Source organism: Phyllobates terribilis, unplaced genomic scaffold, assembly GCF_046119375.1.
Source record: "Phyllobates terribilis strain yellow unplaced genomic scaffold, ASM4611937v1 Scaffold_4__5_contigs__length_816908805, whole genome shotgun sequence".
NCBI classification, from domain to species: Eukaryota; Metazoa; Chordata; class Amphibia; order Anura; family Dendrobatidae; genus Phyllobates; species Phyllobates terribilis.
In genome coordinates, this window is record NW_027362764.1 from 483,028,252 (window position 1) to 483,053,924 (window position 25,673).

Genomic DNA, 25,673 nt, shown 5'->3' on the forward strand with positions numbered 1-25,673 from the left:
AGGAGGTCTTTGGGAGGACAGACCCTGGCGTGACGGCTTGCCTCTACGCCTAGCACGTCTGGACTGCCTCTTGAGGTTGGGAGAAGTATTCCGGAGAGCGTAGTCATCCTGTGTGGATTCTGGGTGGGCAGTAGTCTCTTCGGGCAGGAGGACTAGTGCGCTACCCACACACATTACCCATCGGGGCTGCTCCGGGATATTGGGAAGTGAAGCTTCAGCAGGGGCTTCCGGGTTAGGGTAATCGAAGACCATTAGAAAGGCCACCAGGAAGGCCTGCAAGTCCAGGACGATAGGATCCTGTGCGTCCCATAGGGGGGTGATCCATTTCAAGGCATCACCCGCTAGGTAAGACATCATGAATCCCACCTTAACCCGATCGGTGGAAAAATAAAGAGGGTAGAACTTGAAGTGTAGCATGCATTGCTCCACAAATGCACGACTCTGTCTTGGATCCCCATAGTACCGTGGCGAATCCGCAGGAACGGGTGCAGAAAGCTCCATCTGGACGGGTGCGTAATTCGCCTGGAACTCAGCTAGTAGCAAAAAAAAATTTTTTTCTAGATGCATTTATTCGCTGGAAAACATCTCAGAGAGCGAAGGCTGTGGGGCTCAACGGGAACCATGGCCTGAGCATGCTGTATTGCACACGCCCAGACTGACTGGCGTGTGCGTGTATATGTAGTGATTCCACTGGACCGTACCGGAGAGTGAATGCCTGGAGGGGCGTAACTAAGTATCCACCCGATCCGACCAAGGTCGCACGATGGCATACGACGCCAGTGCACCAAGGAGGAACCGAGCAGAGGGACCAGGTGCTACTCCAGGTCAGACCCCGGACACGGCTGTTGACCCACACCGGGGAATACAGGAACAGGCAGGTTAGGCTGGCACACAGACTGGTCGGTACAGGCAGACATGGCTGGTATGCAGACAGGGAGGTACTGGCAGGTACGGCCGGTATGCAGGCAGATGGATGTTGGTAAGCACGACTGGTATGCAGGCAGGGAGGTACTGGCAGGTACGACAGGTTGGAGCACAGAGTGGATAGGACCCAGTACAGACTGGGACTCAGGAACCGAACCGTAGATGCGGTGGACAAACACAGCAGAGTGAGGCCGCCTGGAGCGGCTAGCAAGATCGGAGCAAGACGAGACCGCCTGGAGCGGTGAGCGAGAGTAGAGCAGGACAAGACTGCCGGAGCAGCGAGCAAAGGGTCAGAGCAGAGCGAGACTGCCAGAGCAGCGAGCAAAGGGTCAGAGCAGAGCGAGACTGCCGGAGCAGCGAGCAAAGGGTCAGAGCAGAGCGAGATTGCCGGAGCAGTGAACAAAGGGTCAGAGCAGAGCGAGACTGCCGGAGCAGCGAGCAAAGGGTCAGAGCAGAGCGAGACTGCCGGAGCAGCGAGCAAATGGTCAGAGCAGAGCGAGACATGTCGCCACGATTTTGCACGGACAACTTTGTTCACTTAAAAACATGGACATGTGAACAGCCACATAGACTATACAGGGTGAAAAACACGAATAGCACTCGTACGTGAAAAAACTGAAGTGTGAATGAGCCCTTAAAGGGAAAAATTCAATTAGCAAGAATAAGTTTGTACCTTGATTGAATGATTTCATGATGTGCCGTACTGTGTTAGTATTTTACTATGTATTACGTGGTGTAAAAATCAGGAAATAATAGGGAACTCCAAAAAGTGAGCACATCATTTTTTAAAAGTCTGTTAATACAAATGTATTTTTTCTTCTTTCTATGTGTAGCTGGTGGGCAGGGTTTAAAATGAGCTGCAAGTGGTGACATCAGACTCAGTAAGGCTGTGTAAGTATGATAGAAAAGGCGTCTGGCAGAGATTGATGTAGGATAGTGAAGGCATGCTTCAGTGATACAGCCTCTGTTCTCACAGCCTCACACTCTGCAGCCCAAGGTAAAGCCCAGGTATGCAGCAACGTGCTACAAGTGCCTGCACACCGCCTGCTCACTAACACAGGTAAGACATGCATGCAATTCCTATGCATATGATACAATGATAGCAGTATTTTATATTTGTATGATGTGCAATCATTTCTTCTCATATAAATAAATAAGTCTTACTTATCCATAAGGTATAAATATATGAATACCAATTTTCGTTTCTCGCTTCTCCTCTCTCTTTTCACATAATGAAATGTTTACATTGTGCAGCTTGGAGCATTCACAGTAATACAGATGTGGACATTTCCAGAACCTCCACCCTATAAACTTCTCATAAAAGGCAAAATCGTTTAGGGGTAGCTTCACTGTGCAGTACTTGAGTCCTTATTAGTGGGAAAGTGTTATCCTTTCAGATACATTTATTCAGTATCCATTGGAGCAGGATGGCTGAGTTTATTTATTGTACAAGCATCTCCATTCCAGACAGCTACAGGTTGCCATAAACCCCTTTTAAGTTTTTAGTTTTAAATTCAGCAGAAAAAAAAATATTTTTTGTTGCCGCTTAAGCAATTCTGTAAAACAAATGCTATATTAATAATGCTACTGTGCCATTAAAGGGGTTTTCCCACGAATGAAAGTTAATTTTAATCAATAGATCTTGGAATGATAATAACTTCCACAATTGGATGTGTTTAAATAAAATGTTCCTGTGCTGAGATAATCTGATAAATGTTCCCCTGCTGTGTACTGTGTAATGACTGTGTCTGACTGTACAGGGACATGGTCTGATCATACCACAGCTCCTGGGCAGGGGAGGAAGGAAAAAGTTATGTGCCCACGATGCAGAAATGCTGCATATTTTTTCTGATTCTCCAAGGCAGGAAAAACGCATGCGGATTTTACATGCGTTTTTCCCGCCAGGTAGAAGCGTTTGTCAAGCGTTCTTCACATGCATTTCTGCATGTGGGTTGACAAGCGCTTTCCAAGCGATTTTATCATCACTTGGAAAAGTGCTTGACAACTTGGTCACCCTATATAAATCCATGCAACCGGCATGGATTTATATAGTATGACCAAGTAATAGTTAAAAAAAAAGAATAAGAATGGTGAAAAATAAAAAATAAAGATTATACTTACCTTCCGATGGCCCCCGGTCTCCTTCTCCGCTCCGCCCGTTCTCCCCGGTGTCTTGCGGTGGTGTGAAGGACCTGCGATGACGTCATTGAGTCATGTGACAGGTCACGCGACCGCCGACGTCAGCGGTCGCGTGACCTGTCACATGACTCAATGACGTCATGTCAGGTTCTCACACCACCGCGAGCCGCCCAACACACCGCACGCATAGCTATGGAGACCAGGGGCCATCGGAAGGTAAGTATAATCTTTATTTTTTATTTAAAATTCTTTTTTTTACAGGTACTATGGTACCTGGGTCTGGATGAGAGTCTCCTCTTCTCCAGACCCGGGTACCATCCGCACATTGAATCGCTTAATATCTGTGTGTGCAAATGTGCTGACACGGATATTAAGCGTTTCAATGCAAGTCAATGGCGGCAATTACGCTGCCTGTCTGCAAAATTAATGGACATGCTGCGTAGTTTTCCGCAATGATAATCCGCAGCGGAAATGTCCGCAGCATGTGTACAGCACATGTGGATTATCATTGGGGACCATGGGGTACGTATTACCAAGCGTTTTTTAAGCGTTTTTCGCTGCGGAAATTCCGCGGCAAAAACGCTTGAAAAACGCATAGTGGGCACGCAGCCAAAGAGTATACAGACAGGACAGCAGGGGATCACAGCAGGTTCTTTTTGTGAGGTAAAACATTTCCCTGCCTGTTTTTAAACAATGTTTTACTTCAAAGAAAGAATCACCTGTGATCCCCTGCTGTAATGTCTGTATACTCTTTTCCTTCCTCCCCTGCCCAGGAGATGTGGTACAATCAGACCATGTTCCATACACAGTCAGACACAGCCATTACACAGTACACAGCAGGGGCACATTTATAAGATTATCTCAGCACAGGAACATTTTATTCAATAACATCCAATTGTGGAAATTATTATCATTCCAAGATCTATTGATTAAAATCAACTTTTGTTCATGTGAAAACCCCTTTAAGGCTCTGTTCACATGTAAGATGCATACACAGATAGATGTGTCTAGATCACTTTTTCCTGTCACTTTCGCCATATATATGCAACTTCGATCAACAGTGCATGAATTCTCAATGAAGAGAGGGGATTAATCAGCTGCCAGACACTTCTTATATCTCATAAGAAGAAATGATTGTACATATTGAAATCCTACATGCCTTATCTTTTTACCACGGACTGTCAGAGGAGAGTCAAGGGAACTCTATTCACATTACATGGTTGGCCAGTTTCAAGTTCTGCCGAGGTTCATCTAATGTGTACTGGCACCTTTATTATTATGGGAGATACAGAAAATTAGTGTTTTTTGCTTGTTTCCAAATGAATCAGAACTGACAAAAAATGGATGCGAAACTGAATTTCTTCTAATCAGTATCACCCTTTTGATGATCATTTGAAATTATTCTGAAATAATCGCTTGAAAATAAGATAGTAAGAAATGTATGCAACGGAAAACAAAAGCACACAGGCTTACTTACAGTCAGGAGGACTGAGGAGCAGAGTGAGAAAACAAGATGATTGTGTTGAAGTTTCGGAGTGGTAATTCCAGAGCTGGATTCACAGCTACACAGATCATTACTGTTATGCTGCTGATACCTGTATATGTGCTAAACAAAGTAAGAAGTAGCTTAACCCCTTCATGACAGGGCTAATTTCTGTTTTGCATTTTGTTTTTTCCTCCACTTCTTCCCAGAGCCATAACTCTTTTATTTTTCTGTCCATATAGATATATGGGAGCTTGTTTTTTGTGGGACGAGTTGTACTTTTGAATGACACCATTAATTTTACCTTGAAGTGTACAGGAAAACTGGAAAAAAAATTCCAAGTGGGGAAAATTGTGAAAAAAACACCTGCAATTCTGACATTGTTTGTTTAAAAATTGTTTTTACGATGTACATTTTGTGGTAAAAATGACATAGCAATATGATTCTGATCATCAGTATGATTACAGTTATTCCAAACACGTCCATTTTTTTTATTACTTTAGTGGTAAAAAAAAAAATCTGAGGTTTGCAAGAAAAAAATTTTTGTATTGTGTCACCATTTTCCAAGACCCGTAATGTTTTAGTTTTTTGGTTGATGAAGCTGTGTGATGACTTATTTTTTGCAAGACGAGACAACATTCTTGATACCATTTTGGAATAAATGTGACTTAATTTTGCCGTTCTTCAATTTTTTCCGTTTCTGGTGTTTACGAATCAGGTTAATTATTTTTATGTTTTGATAGATCAGACTTTTCTGAATGTGGGGATAACACATAAGTGAATTTTTAAAAAAAAAAATAATATCTTTATTTCTAATAGGAGAAAAGAGGGGTGATTTGAACTTTTATGTTTTTTTTTTTTCATATTTTGTAAAAAAAAATGTTTACTTTTTACTGTACTTGTCAGTCCCCTTAGGGCAGTGGTCCCCAACCTTTTTTGCACCAGGGACCGGCTTGAAGCAAGATCATTTTTCCATGGCCCAGCAAGGAGGGGGTGGGGTGGGCGGGGCTTTGGTCATATGGGGGCGGGGTAATGGAGGGATTTGGAGTTTAGTGCATACTTATCATATAGTGTAGACCAGGTCCCCGCCAGGAGCCCCACATAATGTGCTGTGCCAGGAGCCGCATCACTGAGGCCCCATCACGCCCTGCAGCAGGACAGGGCAGCTGTCCTGACAGCTGCTGTTCAGCTGCATTTACTTCATCCCAGGGGCGGACACAGACTGTAGTGGGCCCCTGTGCAAGAAATTTTTGGGGGCCCCCCCCGCCCTTCATAAGGCAACAAAGTTATGTAAACATAACCCCCCCATGTGCATCTCTCACCCCCCCATGTGCAGCTCACCCCCGTGCATCTCTCATCCCCCTCCGTGCATCTCTCATCCCCCTCCGTGCATCTCTCATCCACCCCCCGTGCATCTCTCATCCACCCCCCGTGCATCTCTCATCCCCTCCGTGCATCTCTCATCCCCCCCGTGCATCTCTCACCCCCCCGTGCATCTCTCATCCACCCCCCGTGCATCTCTCATCCCCCCCGTGCATCTCTCACCCCCCCGTGCATCTCTCATCCACCCCCCGTGCATCTCTCATCCCCCCCGTGCATCTCTCACCCCCCCGTGCATCTCTCATCCACCCCCCGTGCATCTCTCATCCCCCCCTGTGCATCTCTCACCCCCCCGTGCATCTCTCACCCCCCCGTGCATCTCTCATCTCTCCCCTCCCTCCCATGTGCATCTCTCATCTCTCCCCTCCCCCATGTGCATCTCTCATCTCTCCCCTCCCCCCATGTGCATCTCTCATCTCTCCCCTCCCCCCCATGTGGATCTCTCATCTCTCCCCTCCCCCATGTGCATCTCTCATCTCTCCCCTCCCCCCCATGTGGATCTCTCATCTCTCCCCTCCCCCATGTGCATCTCTCATCTCTCCCCTCCCCCCCATGTGGATCTCTCATCTCTCCCCTCCCCCATGTGCATCTCTCATCTCTCCCCTCCCCCCATGTGCATCTCCCATTCCCCCCACTCCTAGTTAATTGTATTTAAAAAAAAATAAAACTTGTTATACTTACCCCCATGCGATCCCTGCAGAATCCTGGCGCTCGTCCAAATCGCTGACACCAGGTTCTCCTGACTTCCGGCCATGTGACGGCGCCGTCACATGACCGGAAGTCAGGGGAATCATGAAGGTGCTGCCGCAGCAGCGCAGCGCTAAGATTTCCCGGACCCGGCGCTTAGCATGGGGCCGGGGGCCCCATGAGGAGAGAGACGCACAAGAGGGGGGCTCCGAGGGGGCTCCTACCGGCCGGGCCCCATACTGGAGTCAGGGCAGTCATGCCCTGATGGCGGCCCTGCTGGAGGCTGGAGGGGCCCCCTCTCCCCGCGGACCGGCTGAAAAACCCCAACGGCCCGGTCCTGGTCCGCGGACCGGCGGTTGGGGACCTCTGCCTTAGGGGACTTCAAGCTACAGTACGATTGTTTGATCGCTTGTATTATATAAAGTGCTGTATATAGCAGAAATCATGGTTTCCTTGAATGCCCGGCAACAGGCTGTTTCAAAGGAGCTCCACAATGACAAGCATGGAGGTCTTCAATAGACCCCCAGCTGTTATGGCAACCCATCAGCGACCCGTAATCACGTCACTGGTGTTTTGCAGTTAAGCGGGGGTTCTGATTTGCCTCTCTAGCAATCCTACGAGCAGTTCTCACTGTAGTTTTGCTTGGTTTTCCAGACCTTATCTTGACCTCCGCTGTTCCTGATAACTGCCATTTATTATTAAAAACAAAAACTAAAGCACTATTCCCTCACAAGGGGATGTGATTATGCGATAATTTGATAGCATTGATAATGTTCACTAGTGGTTCACTATGTTCACTATGTGGCGCCCCTGAGGGTTCGGTCACCACAGAGGTATTGCATCTCAGCCAGAAATGTGGCATCTCACTTTCATGTAAGGAAGGAGTACAGCTCAGGACCCTAACACCTGCATCCAACACGTCCACTTCAGCAGGGCAGGGCGAGATTGCTCCTAAGGGAGAGCGCAGTCCCTGGTCCCTGGCTGGAGAGGGGGGAACCTAGAGAGGGGGAACCACGTAGTGGGTGTTGGTGGAGGAAGTAGCTTAGGGGAGCACATGAGAGGAAGGTATAAATGGGGAAGCCATTTTAGTGAGTTGAGATCAGTCAGAGGAGGAATGTGAGGGGAGCCGAGGCTCTGCAGGAGCTCTGCTCCAGAGGCGGGCCTAGCCAGTGAGGCCCAAGTCTGAACAGAAGGAGAGAAGAGAGGAGAGGTAGTAGATAGGCTTCAGGAACCAAGAAAGGACCCCAGGGGTACGGGCCGTGCAGAAGGCCACCCGTACGCCCGAATCTACCAGGAGGTGGAGGGGGTCAGGCCACACAAAGGGAACCGGTCTTTCAAATAGGAGAGGACTTTATGCACAACTAGAAACCGGAGGCTGCAGTACTTTATGTCCTGGAGCCACAAGTCCACGCCAGTCTCACCGTGAAGGTAGCCATATAGGACCCAGGGGACGGAACAGACGTCGCCCGCCAAGGCCCACGGGTACCGGATTGGAGATACTAGGTGTGAGGTGCAGGAAGAAGGCCAGAGACCGAGGACACACAGAAGGGGGTCTTGCTAAGTACTCCGGAGTTACCTGGGGGTAGACCGAACCCCTCCCTGAGTAAGCACAGGACGATGAGGGCAGTTACATGGATCCCTGTAATCTGGACTGCAACAACTGTGAGTAAAGACCCTGGGACTGCACTTCTTTGTCTCTGTGTTTCTTGCTGTGCCATCAACCCCTGCACTACAATGCCCAGCACAACCTGCAACATCTACACTGCCCTGGAGCTAAGCTCTTCCTGTGGAGAGCCACACCATCCCTGCTGCAGTAACACCAGCTTCAGAGGACTGCTCCGCAGCAGCGGCTCCCTTTAGCCGCATTCCACAGGTGGCGTCACGAACTTTATAAACTATAATCCCATGTAAATGTAGCACCCTGAGGATTCGGCTGCTACAGGGGTATTGCACCTCAACCCAGAGGTGTGATATTCCACTCCCGGGTAAGGATGGAGTGTGGAACTGAGCTCGGTAGGCTGCATGCACTACACACATCCCATTTCCGAGGAGCAGACCGACGGTACTCCCACTTAGAAATGTGCAGGTACGACCGAGTCTGTTCCTGGCTGGAGTGGGGGGGGGGTGGTACATCCCAAGTAGTGTAGGGGCAGATAGGGGGAGCAGCCTGGGTAAAGATAGGAGCTCATTGGGTGCTGGTCACCTGAGCTCACACATAGAGGGTGTATATAAGGTGGGCACCAACTAAGAACAGGGTCAGATGCAGAGAACAAGTCAGCCAGCAGAGGAGAAGAGAGACCCAGAGTGAGAGAGGAGAAGAGAGACCCAGAGGGGGAAACAGAAAAGGGGACTCCAAGAACCCAACTTAAATCCCCGGGTGAAGAGTCGGCACAGGGTACCGGATCCCAAACTGGCGGGGGCAGAAAACACACCCTAGCCAGAGACCGGAGGCCGTGGGCAGCATCTGCCACTGCCACCCATCACATCCACCCCGAAGGCACACCACATGAAGGGTCAGGGAACCCAAGGCCAAGGGTGTCCCAACAGAAGGCCCGAGGGAGCTGGACCTAGGTGGATCACTGGTGGGGACGGCCAGAGAACGGGACAGAAGGAGAGCTCAGGGCCACGCTCCGGACTTGTTTGGGGGTTGGCTGGATCCAGGACCTGGTGGACGCAGCACGGCTCGGGTGGTCACTCGAAGCTGGAGTGACCAGTACAACATCTGCAGTAAGTAAACACCCTTAACTGCACAACCCGACTCTGTCTTCATTGCCGTCTGCACTGCACCACCACAACCCCCATCCTCTGCACCTGTCCCCCCTGAGGCTATACCCCTCCCGTTGGGGGTTATCCCACCAAGCTGCGCACCCACCATCAGCCTCAGCGGACCCTGCTGCAGCGGCGGCCACAGTGACCGCATCACAACGGGTGGCGTAGTCGACACAAAAGAACTCTTAATAACATCTGTAGGACTGCCACATAACACTAAGCTTGACGCCCTGGGCACGGGCCGGGTCACAGCCGCTCGGAGACTACAACCCCCCATCTGATCCGGTGCCGGGTATTCCCCTCAAAAAGGAATATGTCCCAGGGGGCGCGTCAACTTTGGCGTAGTCGGCAGGATTACGTGCCCGCAACAACCGGGTACTGCGTGCCTGAAGAGAAGAACGAGTTTACCTCAGAAAGAAGTCTCCCGCCGGTTCCGGAGGGTCCACGCCATCGGACCCCATCACAGGTCGTTTCCCGCCGATTGTCCGCCATTTCCAGCTTGTTCCCGCCATCTGCAGAGTTTCCCGCCACTGGGCGACGCTTCCCGCCAAATCCGAAGATTTCCCGCCTTGGAAGAGCAGCGGACGCCATTATGGGCGTGCCAAAGGAGGGCAAGAGGCCGCCTCCCATCGTGGGCCAGGACAGAAAATGGCGCCAAAAGTGGAAACCGCCCCCACCAACAGAGACTGTGATGCTGGAGGTGTCTGTCAGCGTGAAAGAACTACCCCTGGAGCTGACAGTCACCGAGTTGCCCCGGGACCGCCCTCGAAGTGGGAGGAGACGAAAGAAAAGAACGAAGATGGGTGCCGCCTGGAGCAGCCTAGAGCGAGCGCACCCGGAGGCAAGAAGTCTAACGAGGAGTAGCGGAGGAGCTTACCCGGATATGGAGAGAAAGCAGAACAGCACCGGCCCGCTGGCCAGGAGTCTGCTAAAGACCGAGGAAGGAGAGCAGAGCAGCACCGGCCCGCTGGCCAGGAGCCTGCTGGAAGAAGAGCAGAGCAGCACCGACCCGTTGGTCAGGAGCCTGCTAGAAACCACGACCCCACTAGGCCTAGTGGAGGTCCTTGCACAGCTCCCCCGAGATCGGGAGTGTGCACAGACTGCCCTGGAGGGCCTCGCACGGAGGATGGCCCGGGTACAGCGCGAGATATTGGCGGAATGGAGCCGGGAGATGGCCCAGCAAGCTGAGACCAGTCAACGGAGCACGCTACCCTGGAAGAGGAAACAGACCGCCTCTGAGGATGGCGCGGGAGGCCCAAAGGCCGAAGACGGCGCCGAGAAGGGAGCCGAACGCATGGAGGCAGGTAAAGGGGACGCCTATACCCCAAGCCGGGAAACCGCCCACCTGCCCCAGCTCCCCGTCGCAGAGCCCGAAAGTCCCCCTGCAGTGCCCGTAGCCGCCATGTCACCGCTATGGACTAAGCCCCGACCGGAAGCCGCCGCAGCGACCCCTGTGACGTCACGCGCCTCGACCCGGAGCGTGACAAAGCAGGAAATACCACCAGCCTGGTCGCAAGGCCTAGTACCCCCGGGCGCCGCATCACCAACAGCGCCCCCTACCTCCGCGGAGCCTCCGGCTTGGCCGCAAGGCCAGGTAGCCCAGGGCGCCGCCGTCCTAACGGTGCCCTTCACCTTCCAGGTGCCCCAGGCCTGGCCGCAAGGCCTGGGCAACCCGGGCGCCACCACCACCGCGCCCGCGCCCGTAAAACCAAGGGTGCCACACCTGGGGGAGGACTTGTTCAGCCAGCTCACATGGCCAGATGGGCGGCCCTTCATCTGGCCCGAAGAATTCCATGAGCTGGGACGGCAGCAGAGACTAGGGCCCTTGTGTGAGCCCCTGATTCCGGCTCCGAAGCCCGTGGCACGGATCTCGCCCCCGCTTGAAGAGGCCCAATTTGAGTGGGACCCCACCGGAGAAGACCTAATGGGGTTCACTCAGGAAACCAGGGCAGCTGCAGCGGAGCGTGCTGAGTGTTGCCGACAGCAGCTCGAAGAGTTTGCGAGGGAGCGGAGAGAGAGGCGGGTCCGGGAACAGCAGGCCCAAGTACGGAGTGCCGAGCAGAAGAGCCGGACCAGGAGGGACCCCCGTGCAGCGCATTGTCCCCGCACCATCGGGACAGTGATCAAGTTCAACCAGCAGCATGGGTGGGGCTTCATTCGAGACAACAACACCCCCGGCGACGTCTTTGTCACGCGCAGAGACGTGGAGTCCCATCTGCCGGAGGGGCACAGAGGTCGTGACCTCTACATCGGAGACGAGGTCACCTTTACCCGGCACAAGTGTGCCAAAGGACCTTACGCCCTCCACGTACACCGCCTGACGGAGGAGGAGTTGCGGTGCGAGGAGGAGGAGCAAGAGGACCCGGACGGGTCTGAAGTTACAACCAGCTATAAGCAAAGAGCAGGAGGAAGACGCCGTTGAGTGCGGCAGAGCAGTAGATGTAAATAGTTACCCGACCGGGTATAAAGAAACTGTTGCTACATATATATAGTCCCCGTTGGGACCAGCATGAGTGAACTATTCACCCGTTATTCCGTATCCATAACAGGCTGAGGACTGTGAGCAGCCATTCCCTTCCCTTTACCTGGCCGAGGACTGAGAGCGGCCAACTTCCCCTGTATATAGTTGCGCTTCCTAAAGCGCCCCCTACTGGTTTTATAGGAGAACCAGTTGTCCAGAGAGACTGTCGCACTTTACCCGGTCACACGTTGCACAGTGACCGGAGGAGGAGCCAGAGGCGACGAGAATGTTAATTATATGAAAAGTTTTCTAATATATATATATATATATTGTTTTATATGTTTTATATGTTTATGAAAATTTTGCATGTTATGTGATGCTTTTGTCTTACAGCCCGAGGATGTGCTGTGATTTACCAGGGGGGAATGTAGCACCCTGAGGATTCGGCTGCTACAGGGGTATTGCACCTCAACCCAGAGGTGTGATATTCCACTCCCGGGTAAGGATGGAGTGTGGAACTGAGCTCGGTAGGCTGCATGCACTACACACATCCCATTTCCGAGGAGCAGACCGACGGTACTCCCACTTAGAAATGTGCAGGTACGACCGAGTCTGTTCCTGGCTGGAGTGGGGGGGGGGTGGTACATCCCAAGTAGTGTAGGGGCAGATAGGGGGAGCAGCCTGGGTAAAGATAGGAGCTCATTGGGTGCTGGTCACCTGAGCTCACACATAGAGGGTGTATATAAGGTGGGCACCAACTAAGAACAGGGTCAGATGCAGAGAACAAGTCAGCCAGCAGAGGAGAAGAGAGACCCAGAGTGAGAGAGGAGAAGAGAGACCCAGAGGGGGAAACAGAAAAGGGGACTCCAAGAACCCAACTTAAATCCCCGGGTGAAGAGTCGGCACAGGGTACCGGATCCCAAACTGGCGGGGGCAGAAAACACACCCTAGCCAGAGACCGGAGGCCGTGGGCAGCATCTGCCACGGCCACCCATCACATCCACCCCGAAGGCACACCACATGAAGGGTCAGGGAACCCAAGGCCAAGGGTGTCCCAACAGAAGGCCCGAGGGAGCTGGACCTAGGTGGATCACTGGTGGGGACGGCCAGAGAACGGGACAGAAGGAGAGCTCAGGGCCACGCTCCGGACTTGTTTGGGGGTTGGCTGGATCCAGGACCTGGTGGACGCAGCACGGCTCGGGTGGTCACTCGAAGCTGGAGTGACCAGTACAACATCTGCAGTAAGTAAACACCCTTAACTGCACAACCCGACTCTGTCTTCATTGCCGTCTGCACTGCACCACCACAACCCCCATCCTCTGCACCTGTCCCCCCTGAGGCTATACCCCTCCCGTTGGGGGTTATCCCACCAAGCTGCGCACCCACCATCAGCCTCAGCGGACCCTGCTGCAGCGGCGGCCACAGTGACCGCATCACAACGGGTGTCGTAGTCGACACAAAAGAACTCTTAATAACATCTGTAGGACTGCCACATAACACTAAGCTTGACGCCCTGGGCACGGGCCGGGTCACAGCCGCTCGGAGACTACAACCCCCCATCTGATCCGGTGCCGGGTATTCCCCTCAAAAAGGAATATGTCCCAGGGGGCGCGTCATAAACACCATAAATCCCCTTTTTATTGACCGCCCTGGGTCACAGACCGGGCCACCGCCACTGTGTCATTCCCCAGCATCCACCGGCCCGGCACTGGGTACCCCACGGCCCAGGGGGCACGTCAACTACTTAGCCTGTCAGTCTTTCGACTGAAAAGTGGCCTATCAGACCCTCCTTCTAGCAGGATCTGATAGGCTGAGGCAAATGGCAGACAGAGGCCATTGTTACGCCTCCTAGTTTCTATAGCACCCAACAATTCAACTGTGGGAGTAACGATGAGCTGCCAGAGGCAGCGATCTTCCTCTGTCACACTACTCACGTGCTGCTGTCACTATTGACAGTACCAGCTGTGGGTGAAAAGTGCTGGGATCAAAGCTAGGACTTTTACCCAGAAATACAACAAAAGTTTAGCAACCGATTCCTGCTACTGTGCCAGTTCCATCCCTGTGACATAACTTTATGCTGGATTGCAGTAAAGTACTTGCAATCTGGATGCACAGTTACAAGTTATGACTATTTGCGGGAAGGTGTTAAATGCCCACACCTATAAAATATGAAAAATCAGCAAGGATTTCTGTGAACCTTTGGGTATGTAAATTGAATTGATGGTCTTCTTATTCCTCCAGGGTATTCTAGATTCATTCAACAGGACTACCATTTATCATACTGTAAAATTATTTCTGAATTGTCTTTATTAGATGGTGATATTTGCTGAGAATGTGAAAACATTCTTTGTAGAGACCGAAATTGGCCTTGGTGTATTTCCCAAGCCTAGAAGTATAATTATTCCTTGATTTTATTTTCAATGTAATAAGCATGTCTGTACAAGTAAAAGCAATAAATATACATGTGCTGAAGTTCTACTAAGCAACTTGTGTTCTATTGACTTCAGGATTTCCAGTATGATAGTAAAGTACTGTGTAGTATTAAATAAAACTCAACTTTCTGATTATTTGTTAGATGATATTAAGATTCCTGTTTGAATGGGTTTAATTACCCACAGGACATCTACATTTGTGGAATTGTAATTATGTAACTTCTTTACAAGGAGACAGAAATTATTGATTCACATGTGCAATGTATTTAAAGAGTAACCGTTGTAGCATAGCTGGGAAGGTTAAATCACAGTTCTGCAGGGTCTTGATTAGATACATCTGTAGGGTTTTGCTAAGAACCAGGAAGTAGCTTCATGGAGTGGCAGTCTACTGAGGGAGTGTCTGTCTCCTGGATGAAGCAGAGTCTAATGTACCACTGGTGAGTGACCAGCCAAAATGTGAGCTGTAGCTGAGAGACATGCAAGGGTCTCTCTCTGAATGGAGAGTGTGTTAAGCAGTCTCTTTGTGAGAGCTGCAGAGAACCATGTGGAAGCTTCAGCCTGTTCAGTGTGAACTGTGTCTGGAGCTGCTAGAGCTCGGGTTGAAGGGGATACAGCAACCAGTGGGATCATGCCTCTTTTGTGTATGAAGTCTGCTCTGGGAGAAAGTGGTGTAATCTGTTCGGGGGAGCATGCACTGACAAGTGTGATCATGATTAAATGCACAGGCCGTGTGCAGAGAACCACAAGTATCAGTGATTGCTATGGACAATAACTGTTTTGTTTGACCAAGCTTGGGCTAGCTCAGCCGTGTATGAGTAGCCAGGGTCTGTTCTTTTTAGTTAGCGCCTGGACATGACTAGGGATTTATGTTTATGAGTTTGTTTTAGTGCTGTGCAACCTGTGGAAAGTAATAAAAACTGCATGTGTTTGGACCAAAACTGCATTGCCTGTGCGAGTGCTACCTAAGGCCTAATGCCTATCAGAGAGAGTGAACCCCTATAATTGGTGGAGAATGCAGGAAAGAAATGCCAGAGAGCACAGGTGATTACAGTGTAAGGATTAGATGTCCGGGATAAAGGCGGCTGCTGCATTGCAGACACAGTCTGAAAGCGTGGAGGAGCTGTCCTTCCAGACATGGAATCATGGCATCGCTGGTGCAGCTCAGGTGAGCGCTGAGAGCTGGGAGCCATCTCTTTAAGTGGAGTTGTGAGGAGGAGAACCAAGGTCCGCAATGCCGGGGCTGGTGGACTGCAGCATTGGCCGACACGACTTCTACTTCGCCTGCCCTGCCTGCAGTGCTGTTCCTCATGCTGGTGAGGGACCTCAGGAGTGCCAGGTAACTGTGAAATGGTGTCCAAGTGACGGGACTTTTGGGACTCAGAGAGTTTGGTGCCAGCCAGAGAGAGTGAACCCCTACACCGTCATTTTAATTTCTCTCCATATATCAATAGCACATGTGAAAATAATAAACTTTGTAATATATCTTATCAGAGAAATTTTCTTCTTTTTACTTCTAAACTGATCTGTCACTCTGTATTTCACATTATTGGAACAGAAGAGTTGCCATCATTTCAGGAGAACTTTGAGCAGCATGTCAGGTCTCCTTCTAGTTCCACCTCCTCCACCCTCCCACCTATCCTACTCATAGAATCCTATGAGCAGAAACTGTCATCTTCTACCTCAGTAATGGAAAAGTCTGTATTCACTGAAGACAGATTTACCCATCAATTGAAAAAAATTGAGAGTGAAATATCAGTACAGGAGGAGAAATAAGCAGATCTTTCTTATAAGATATGTTATTATTATTTTACTCACTTATATAGTGCCGTTAATTCCATAGTACTTTACAGACATCACCATCGCTGTCCCTATTGGGGCTCACAATCTAAATTTCCTATCTGTATGTCTTTGGAGTGTGGGAGGAAACTGAAGTACATGGAAAAAACCCACTCAAACTTGGAGAGAACATGCAAAGTCTTTGCAGATGTTGTCCACTGAAGGATTTGAACCCAGGACTCTAGCACTGCAAGGCCACCGAGCTATCCTATTTTACAAAGTTTATTGTTTTGATGTGTACTATTTATTTATGAAAAAAAAAAATTAAAACGGTTACTATTGAAAGGGAATCTGTCAGTAGGATCAACCCTTCTAAGCCATCTATATGGGCATATAGGTCATAGGAAATTGTCTTATGCCAGAGAAATCCAGATTTTTCTTAATATGTAAATGGGCCAGACACAGATCTGCATGAGAATCTGCCTCTAGAACTTATTTTAAATGAAAGGGGATTTTACCAGTGTGAGACATGCCGATCACGAGAGCAGACTGTCAGACATTACATGTCTTACACTGGTAACACCCACTTGCATTTAAAATAAGCCCTGGAGGCAGATTCTCAGGGAGATCTGTGTATGGCCCATAGATCTTAACAGCTCATTTGCATACTAATGCATCACCATTCTTTGTAGGTGAGAAAACTTGCAAAATTGTCAGCAGAGCTGTGGAGTCGGTAAGCCAAACCTTCGACTCCGACTCTTCAATTAGCCTGACTTCTGACTCCGCGACTCCACAGCCCTCCCTCACTACTGAGCATGTACATAAAGTCCAGCACAGATTCATCTCAACTAAAAGCCGAGATCCTTAGATCAGGAACAGAGCAGACATTTATAAAACATTTCATAACTTTCCCAAATTCTTATGGAAAAAAATTACAGCACATCCTGCACTGAATTACTGTACCCAATTTATTATATAATTTTAGGAGTCGTAGTTGGCCCATTTATACCGACTCGACCAAAATGGACACTGACTCCACAGCCCTGAATTTGGCAGTGTATCAAATACTTTTTCCCCCCACTGTACAAGGGTAAATATCCTGGTATTGAATTGGATAACTAGTCCGTCTCAGGTTACCCACTTCTTCAGTTAAAGGCAGGGGTGTACATGGAAATCTTGTGGCATCATAGCAGTTCTAATTGGGCCACCCAAAAAAAATTAATAATACTTAAATAATTGTCAGGGTCACATCCCCTTGACAAAGGCAGGAGCGCCGAAACGCGCGTCGGGGAGCCACACAGCGTGCAGTCTCGATCCCAATATAAAGGTGAATCATATGTCTGATGTGTCACTTCCTTCTCTTGTTATTTTCTTATAAACTATATATATATAATGAAGGCGTACAGCTTTAGGTGGTTGTGCTGGTGATAACTATGGTAGCCACTCATCAGTTTTCATATATGATTACCCTAATTGAAATGGCTATAGTCCACAATGTTATATGAGGCATGCGATATCTGTACTCTGTGGCGACACCTGGTGGTTGGTTTTAAGTATGTTTTATCTATTTCTCTGTAATGTTTTCTGACATATGTCGTGCCACCATAACCTGTAATGATGTTGTGATTATCTATCTATATATATATTTTTTCAATAAAGATATTTTCTATTATTTTTTTGGCCGTATATTCGTATTGTTTCTTGCTTAGGCACTTCGTGATAAGGGTCACAGAAGAGCATATTTCGCAACTTCCCAGCCTTTACATAGTAATTTCCCTCCTACTGAAGTCCTAGATTCCTCTTTCATTGCTCCCATAAAGTATTATACAAACAAAAGTGCCCCCCAAACACAGTATGATACCCCCATGGTGATTTCCTACACATGCACAGTTGATGACTCTACTGTACCCCACCTCAACTCCCAAGGCAAAGTATGGTGACCCCACCACCGTATGATCCCCCAACTGTGACCAACCACACAGCCCTCCATACAGTATAATGGCCTCCACACAGTATAATGGACCTCACACAAACCTTCACACTGTATAATTGCTTGCATACAGTATAATGGAGCCCCACATATTATAATGGCCCCAAATAGCCTTCCATATAGTATAATGCGCCCCTCAAAGCCTTCCATATAGTATAACACGCCCCTCATAATCTTCCATATTAGTATAATGCTCTTCCCATGCTCCTCCATAGAATATAATGCAGTCACCCTGGTACTTCATAAAATATAATGCACTCCCCATGGTCCTCCATATAATAAAATGCTCTCTCCATGGTCCTCTATACAAGTATAATGCGCCCCCCATGGTCCTCCACACAATATAATGTGCCTCCCATGGTCCTCCACAAAATATAATGCGCCCACCATGATCCTCCATATAGTATAATGCACCCCATGGTCCTCCATACAGTATAATGCACCCCCATGGTCCTGTACACAATATAATGCACCCCCCATGGTCCTCCATACAGTATAATGCACCCCATGGTCCTGTACACAATATAATGCACTCCCATGTTCCTCCATACATTATAACGCACCCCCATGGTCCTCCATACAGTATAATGCATCCTCATGGTCCTCCATACAGCATAATGCACCCCCATGGTCCTCTACACGATATAATGCACCCCATGGTCCTCCATACAGCATAATGCACCCCCATGGCTCTCTGAGACGTCAGACGCCGAGGAAGAATGATGGGGGTGGAAGCGTCTGCTGTTGCTCCCTCCTCCATCATTATTGCTCACACTGGGTCCCCCCTCCGGCCATCAGAGTGAGCAGTGATGATGGAAGAGGGAACGTCAGCAGACACTTCCACCGCCAACATTCTGTGCAGGCGGCCGGGCAGTGTGGGTGCTAATGGGCGGAGACGGGGCAAGCTGTGGTGAGGGCCCACTGCAGTGAGGGCCCGCTGCGGGCCCCCAGCTCACAGGCCCCATAGCAGTGGTGTGGCCTGCTGCCATTGGCGGTATGCCTCTGGTTAAAGGCCTAACTATCACTAGGTAGATAGCAGAAAATCAAATCATCCTTTTCTATATCTCTAAAGCCCCCGTCTCACATAGCGAGATCGCTAGCGAGATCGCTGCTGTGTCACGGTTTTGGTGACGCAACAGCGACCTCACCAGCGATGTCACTATGTGTGACACTTTGCAGCGATCAGGCCCCTGCTGTGAGGTCGCTGATCGCTGCAAAGTGTCCTGGACCATTTTTTGGTCGTTGTCCTCCCGCTAGTCAGCACACATCGCTGTGTGTGACCAGCGGGAGAAGCGATCAGGCTGGTAACCATGATAAACATCGGGTTACTAGGGGCACACGCGCACTTAGTAACCCGTTGTTTATCATGGTTACGAGCCTGCTAAAGTGAGCGGTAACCTCCCGCTCACCGTAGCAGAGTGGTAACCATGATAAACAGTGGGTTACTAGGTGCGCGTGTGCCCCTAGTAACCCGCTGTTTATCATGGTTACCAGCCTGCTCCTACTTCAGCAGGCTGGTAACCAGGAGCAGGACATCGTGGAAAGATTCTTTCCACGATGTCGCTGCTCCCCTGATCGTTGGTGAGCCTGCCTGTTTGACAGCTCACCAGCGACCACATAGCGACGCAGCAACGATCCCTGACAGGTCATATCGTTGTCGGGATCGTTGCAGCGTCACTAAGTGTGACGGGGCCTTTAGGCTTAGTACACACTGCATCTGTAAAAGTCCCTGGAGTATACGTTAGCATTTTCATAGGTCCATTCCATTTATCAGATGAAGTCTATTTAATTGTATACCAGACTATGTTTTCCTTTACATATGGCCCCTACAAAAAATACATTGTGGTATACATCTTTTACAATGGAATCCTATGGTGAACAAATCACATGGCACCTATGATAGTTTTACACAGCCTTGGCATTCTTTATCAGGTAGTCAGCTGCAATGGTCTTGAAGGAGTTCCCAGAGGTGCTGCTGAGCATTTGTTGGCAGCTCTGCCTTCACTCTGTGGTCAAACACATCCCAGACGATTCCATTTGGGTTGAGGATGGGTGCCCTCCGTTCTGATAATCACTTAAAACTAAAGTCCTCAATAATCCGAACCTCCCACTCCCGTCTCCAAGACTTCTCGCATGCTGCCCCAATTCTTTGGAATGGAGTACCCAGCACAATTAGATTAATTCCCAATTCCCACAGTTTTAAGCGTGGCCTAAAAATGCATTTCTTTAGACTGGCCTATCACCTCACCTCACTTATCTAACTATCTCCAGTTCCCCCATACAAAATTTTCTTCAAAATCATGACTCTTGTAGCATCTGTTCACAGACCCTCCATGCACTTAATAGTGCTCTGTATCTGTACTGTACAGATACTGTCTGATGCATACCTTATTTAGTATTTTATGGTTGTATCGGACAATACAAGCCCCTTTTACCATTTACCTTTTATGTCCCCTCTATTTCCAGGTTGTAAGCTTGCGAGCACTACCCACTCCTTTTGGTATCTGAGTTATAGAGTATAATGCAGCCCCCCCCCCTCCCATAGAGTATAATGCAGCCCACCATAGAGTATAATGCAGCTCCCCCACAGAGTGTAATGCAGCTCCCCCATATAATATAATGCAGCCCCCATAGAGTATAATGCAGCCACCCCATAGAGTATAATGCAGCCCTCCCATAGAGTAAAATGCTGCCACCCCATAGAGTAAAATGCAGCCCCACAATCCTGCAGTATTATGGCCACCACGTACTCACTGATATATATATATAAAAAAATACAATAATTACCTCTTCTCGTTCCTCCGCTGCTCCTGTCTCTGCAGAGTGTCTCAGAAGCTCCACTTTACGGAACAGCATGGGGCGCGATGAAGTGATGTCATCACGCCAGCTGCGTTAGAGGAGGAATGATGGGAGAGAGAGTGTCACCTGACGCTCTCTCTTCCATCATTGCTTTCAATTGTATCGGCATGCCGATACAGTTGAATGAGCCATGCAGGGCATGAGCCGCGCTAGGCCCCCTGACTATTAGCGGCATAACACTGGCTGGGGGCCCTTGGGGAAATGGGGGCCCCAGGAAAATCCAAGCCTACCTGCCCCTAACACCGTCCCAGGTTGCAACACAAATGATGGTTCCGTTGAGTGCAAACTAGATGGGATGGCATGTTGATGTAGAATCCTGTGGTAACCAAGCTGGGTAAGTATATCTTGAATTTGGAATAAATCACCAACAATGTCACTAGCAAAGCACCATCACACAGCCAACTTTATGCTTCACCACCCATGTAGAAACCATCCACTGAATCTGCTCACCTTTTCTGCATCTCACAATGGCATAGCGTTTGGAATATAAAATCTCACATTTTTACTCATCAGACCACAATATGGATTTCCACTGATCTAATGTCCAGTCTTTCTGTTACATCGCCCAAACAAGTCTCTTCCTCTTGTTTGCGGTTCTCAGTAGGGGCTAGTTTACAGCTATAAATGACTGCCTCTCGCAGTCTACTTAGGACAGTTGATCTTGAGATGCGTCTGATACTCGATGTCTGTGCATTTTTTATGAAGGCCTTTATCTGAGGGCCAGTCATTTTGCAGTTTTAAGTGATTGGTGGTTTTAATTACTGCACTTGATTCTTTCAAAGTTTTAGCAATTTTCCAGATTGACTGACCTTCTTGTCTTAGGCTATGTGCGCTCGTTCAGGATTTGAAGCAGAAATTTCCTGAGCATTTCTGCATCTCCTTGGCAGGAACAACGCTGCAGAAAAACTACTCGTTTTTTGATGCATTTTTTTAAGCATTTTTGAAGCGTTTTTGTACATCAATGAATGGTTTTTATAGCTAAATAAAGTTATTTGGTGGGATATTGCTTAAACCCTTGGATTACCATCAGAACTGGGGTGAGAATATTAGTTAATTTAAATGATTAAAGAATGTGTCTGTTGTATTTCAAATAAAGTGTTTGCTCCATGTCTGTGTTTTTATTTAACTCTTTACTTTACTTTAATTAGGTTTGGTGATGAAAAGGTCTGATTGACACCTTGTCATCACCAAACAAAAGAGCTAGCTGTCAGCTAATCCCATTCGCCCAATGTCATTAGTATTTCCATTCATGTAATTTCTGGGGCATCTGTGAGCTGCTTTTTTAGCCTAGGAAGGTGGTGTCAGCTAATCCCATTCGCCCAATGTCATTAGCATTTCCATTCATGTAATTTCTGGGGCAGCTGTGAGCTGCTTTTTTAGCCTAGGAAGGTGGTGTCAGCTAATCCCATTCGCCCAATGTCATTAGCATTTCCATTCATGTAATTTCTGGGGCAGCTGTGAGCTGCTTTTTTAGCCTAGGAAGGTGCCATGAGGCAAGCATGGTCCCTGGCCATTATTAACAGCTCACACCTGTTTCGTTAGCCGCTACGTCCCCATGAACAGCAACAAGCAGCGCTTTGGACGCAGCGTATTTTTGCTGCACCCAAAACGCTGTGTTCTAATGCCTCACTTTTGTTGTCGGTACATGTGAATCCACCGCATATAATGACACTTCAATCGGTCAAAATCTGCAGAGGAGACTAGCATGTCCGCTACAGAAATTGACATGTTGCGGGTGAGTTTGTGTACGTGGCCACGGTCAGGAGCCGCTGCAGGTTTGACGCTGCGTGTTTATACAGTGTGAAACCCTCAACGTCCAGATTTTACAGCATAGTGGATGGGATCTCTAGAAATCCCATATCCACTATACGTGTATCAGAGGCTGCGGATCACCAGTGGACACTGACATGCGGCACGGCACGTCTTTCAGGACGCGCGTTTTTACATTTGCAGTGTTTTTGGGGCATTTTGTCACCCATAGAAAGCAATGAGAGTGCAAAAATGCTGAAAAATGCAGCAAAAAGGTTTTGCTGTGTTTTTTCAGTGTTTTTTGCTGAGTTTTTGGCAAATAAAATTAACTCAATTAGGCTATGTGCCCACGATGCAGAAATGCTGCATATTTTTTCCGCTTCTCCCTGGCAGGAAAAACGCATGCGTTTTTTACATGTGGTTTTCCCACCAGGTAGAAGCGTTTGTGAAGCGTCTTTGCATGTGACGCGCCCCCTGGGCCAGTGTTGTTGGGGATACCCGGAGCCGGATCAGATGGGGGTTGTAGTCTCCGAGTGGCTGTGACCCGGTCCGTGCCCAGGGTGTCAAGCTCAGTGTGTGGCAGTCCTTACTGATGTTACTAAAGTTCTTTATGTCGACTACGCCACCCGTTGAATTGCGGTCACTTCGGCCGCCGCTGCAGCAGGGTCCGCTGAGGCTGATGGTGTTTGTGCAGCCCAGGTAGTATAACCCCCAACGGGAGGGGTATAGCCTCAGGGGGTCAGGTGCAGAGGATGGTGGTTGTGGAGGTGCAGTGAGGATGGTAATGAGAGTCAGAGTCGGGCTGTGCAGTTCAGGGTTTGTTTACTTACTGCTGTTCTTGAACCGGTCACTCCGGCCTTAAGTGACCACCCGAGCCGTGCTGCGTCCACCAGGTCCTGGACTCGGCCAACCCCCAAGTAGTTCTGGAGCGTGGTTCTGAGCTCCCTTTCTGTCCTGTCCTCGTCTCTGGCCTTCCCCACCAGGGATCCACCTAAGTCCGGCTCCCTCGGGCCTCTTGTTGGTGAACCCTTGTCTCTGGGTTCCCTGACCCTATGCGTGGTCTGCCTTCCGGGTGGATATAGTGGGTGGCCGTGGCAGATTCTGCCCACGGCCTCCGGTTCCTGGCTAAGGTGTGCTGTAGCCTCTGCCAGCTTGGGATCCGGTACCCTGTTGCCAACTCTTCACCCTCTGATCTAATTTGGGCTCTTGGAGTTCCTTCTTTCTCCCCCTCTGGGTCTTTCTTTCTCCTCTCTCTCTCTCTCTCTTGGCCTTGGAGCTGCTCTTCTCCTCTGCTTTCCTCCACTGCTCTGAAAAAGACTGACAGACTGACCAGCCTTCTACAAAAGACTCCTCTGCAAAGACTTACTGACTGACCCTGATCTAAGATGGTGCCCACCTTATATACTCCCTCTATGTGTGAGCTCAGGTGACCAGCACCCAATGAGCTCCTAGCATTACCCAGACTGCTCCCCCTATCTGCCCCTACACTACTGGGATGTTCCACCCCCCTCCCACTCCAGCCAGGAACAGACACTGTCGTACCTGCACATTTCTCTAGTGGGAGTACCATTGGTCTGTTCCCCGGCAATGGGATGTGTGTAGTGCATGCAGCTAACTGAGCTCAGTTCCACACTCCATCCTTACCCGGGAGTGGAATATCACACCTCTGGGTTGAGGTGCAATACCCCTGTAGCAGCCAAATCCTCAGGGTGCTACATTCCCCCCTGGTAAATCACAGCACGTCCTCGGGCTGTAAGATATAAAAAAAACACCAAAACATACAATTTTTGCATAAACAACATAATAAAACATCATATAAAACTTTTCATAAAAACTTTTCATTAGAAACATTCTTGTCTTCTGGTTCCTCCGGTCACGGTGCAACTTGTGACCGGGTAAAGTGCGACAGTCTCTCTTGGAATCAAACAGTTCCCTATAAAACCGGTAGGGGGCGCTATAGGAAGCGCAACTATATACAAGGGGATATGGCCGCTCTCAGTCCTCGGCCAGGTATTAGGGAGGATTGACCGCTCTCAGTCCTCGGTCAGTGGGAATAGGGACACACGGGGTTAACAGTTCACTTGGCTGGTCCCAACGGGGAACATATTTTAAATAAGTAACAGTTCTTGGTACCCCGACGGGCAACTTTATACAGTCTCTCTCTACCGTACTTCAACGACGGCGTCCTCCTGCTCCTTCTTTAGATTCTTCAGACCCGTCCGGGTCCTCTTGCTCCTCCTCACACCGCAGCTCCTCCTCCGTCAGGCGATGCACATGGAGGGCGTAGGGTCCTTTGGCACACTTGTGCCGGGTGAAGGTGACCTCGTCCCCTACATACAGGTCACGACCTCTGTGTCCCTCCGGCAGATGGCTTTCTACGTCTCTGCGGGTTACAAAGACGTCGCCGGGGGTATGATGGTCTCTGATAAAGCCCCATCCGTGCTGCATGTTGAATTTTATCACGGTCCCGGTGGAAGGGGGACCATGTGCTGCACGGGGATTCCTCCTGGTCCGGCTCTTCTGCTCCGCGCTCCTTATCTGCGCTTGCTGTTCCCGGACCCGCCTCTCTCTCCGCTCCCTCTCGAAGACCTCGAGCTGCTGCCGGCAGCACTCTGCACGCTCTGCTGCGGCCGCCCGAGTCTCCTGAGTGAACCCCATGAGGTCTTCTCCGGTGGGGTCCCACTCGAACTGTGCCTCCTCCAGCGGGGGCGAGGTCCTCTTTACGGGCTTCGGAGCCGGAATCAGGGGCTCGCACATGGGCCTTGCTCTCTGGAGTTCCAGCTGAATGTACTCCTGGGGCCATATGAAGGGCTGCCCATCCGGGCATGTATGCTGGGCAAATAGATTTTCACCCAGGTGCGGCACTCTAGATGTTGAGGGCGCGTTGATGGTAGTGGCGCCCGGGTCGACCAGGCCTTGCGACCAGGCTTGGGGCACCCTAAAGGCAAAGGGCACCGTAAGAACGGCGGCGCCCGTGGTTACTCGGCCCTGCGGCCAGGCCGGTGGCTCCGCGGAGGTAGGGGG

General features: G+C 49.6%; 1 protein-coding gene across 1 annotated transcript in view; it reads left to right on the top strand.

The window, feature by feature from the left end:
* The first annotated feature begins 1,794 nt into the window (after positions 1–1,794).
* Positions 1,795–25,673, top strand: part of LOC141265547 (uncharacterized) — a 160,663-nt gene continuing 136,784 nt past the window's right edge. The window contains exon 1 of the mRNA XM_073678741.1: positions 1,795–1,984. The gene's annotated coding sequence lies outside the window, so the exon portion shown is untranslated. The remainder of the gene's footprint in view (positions 1,985–25,673) is intronic.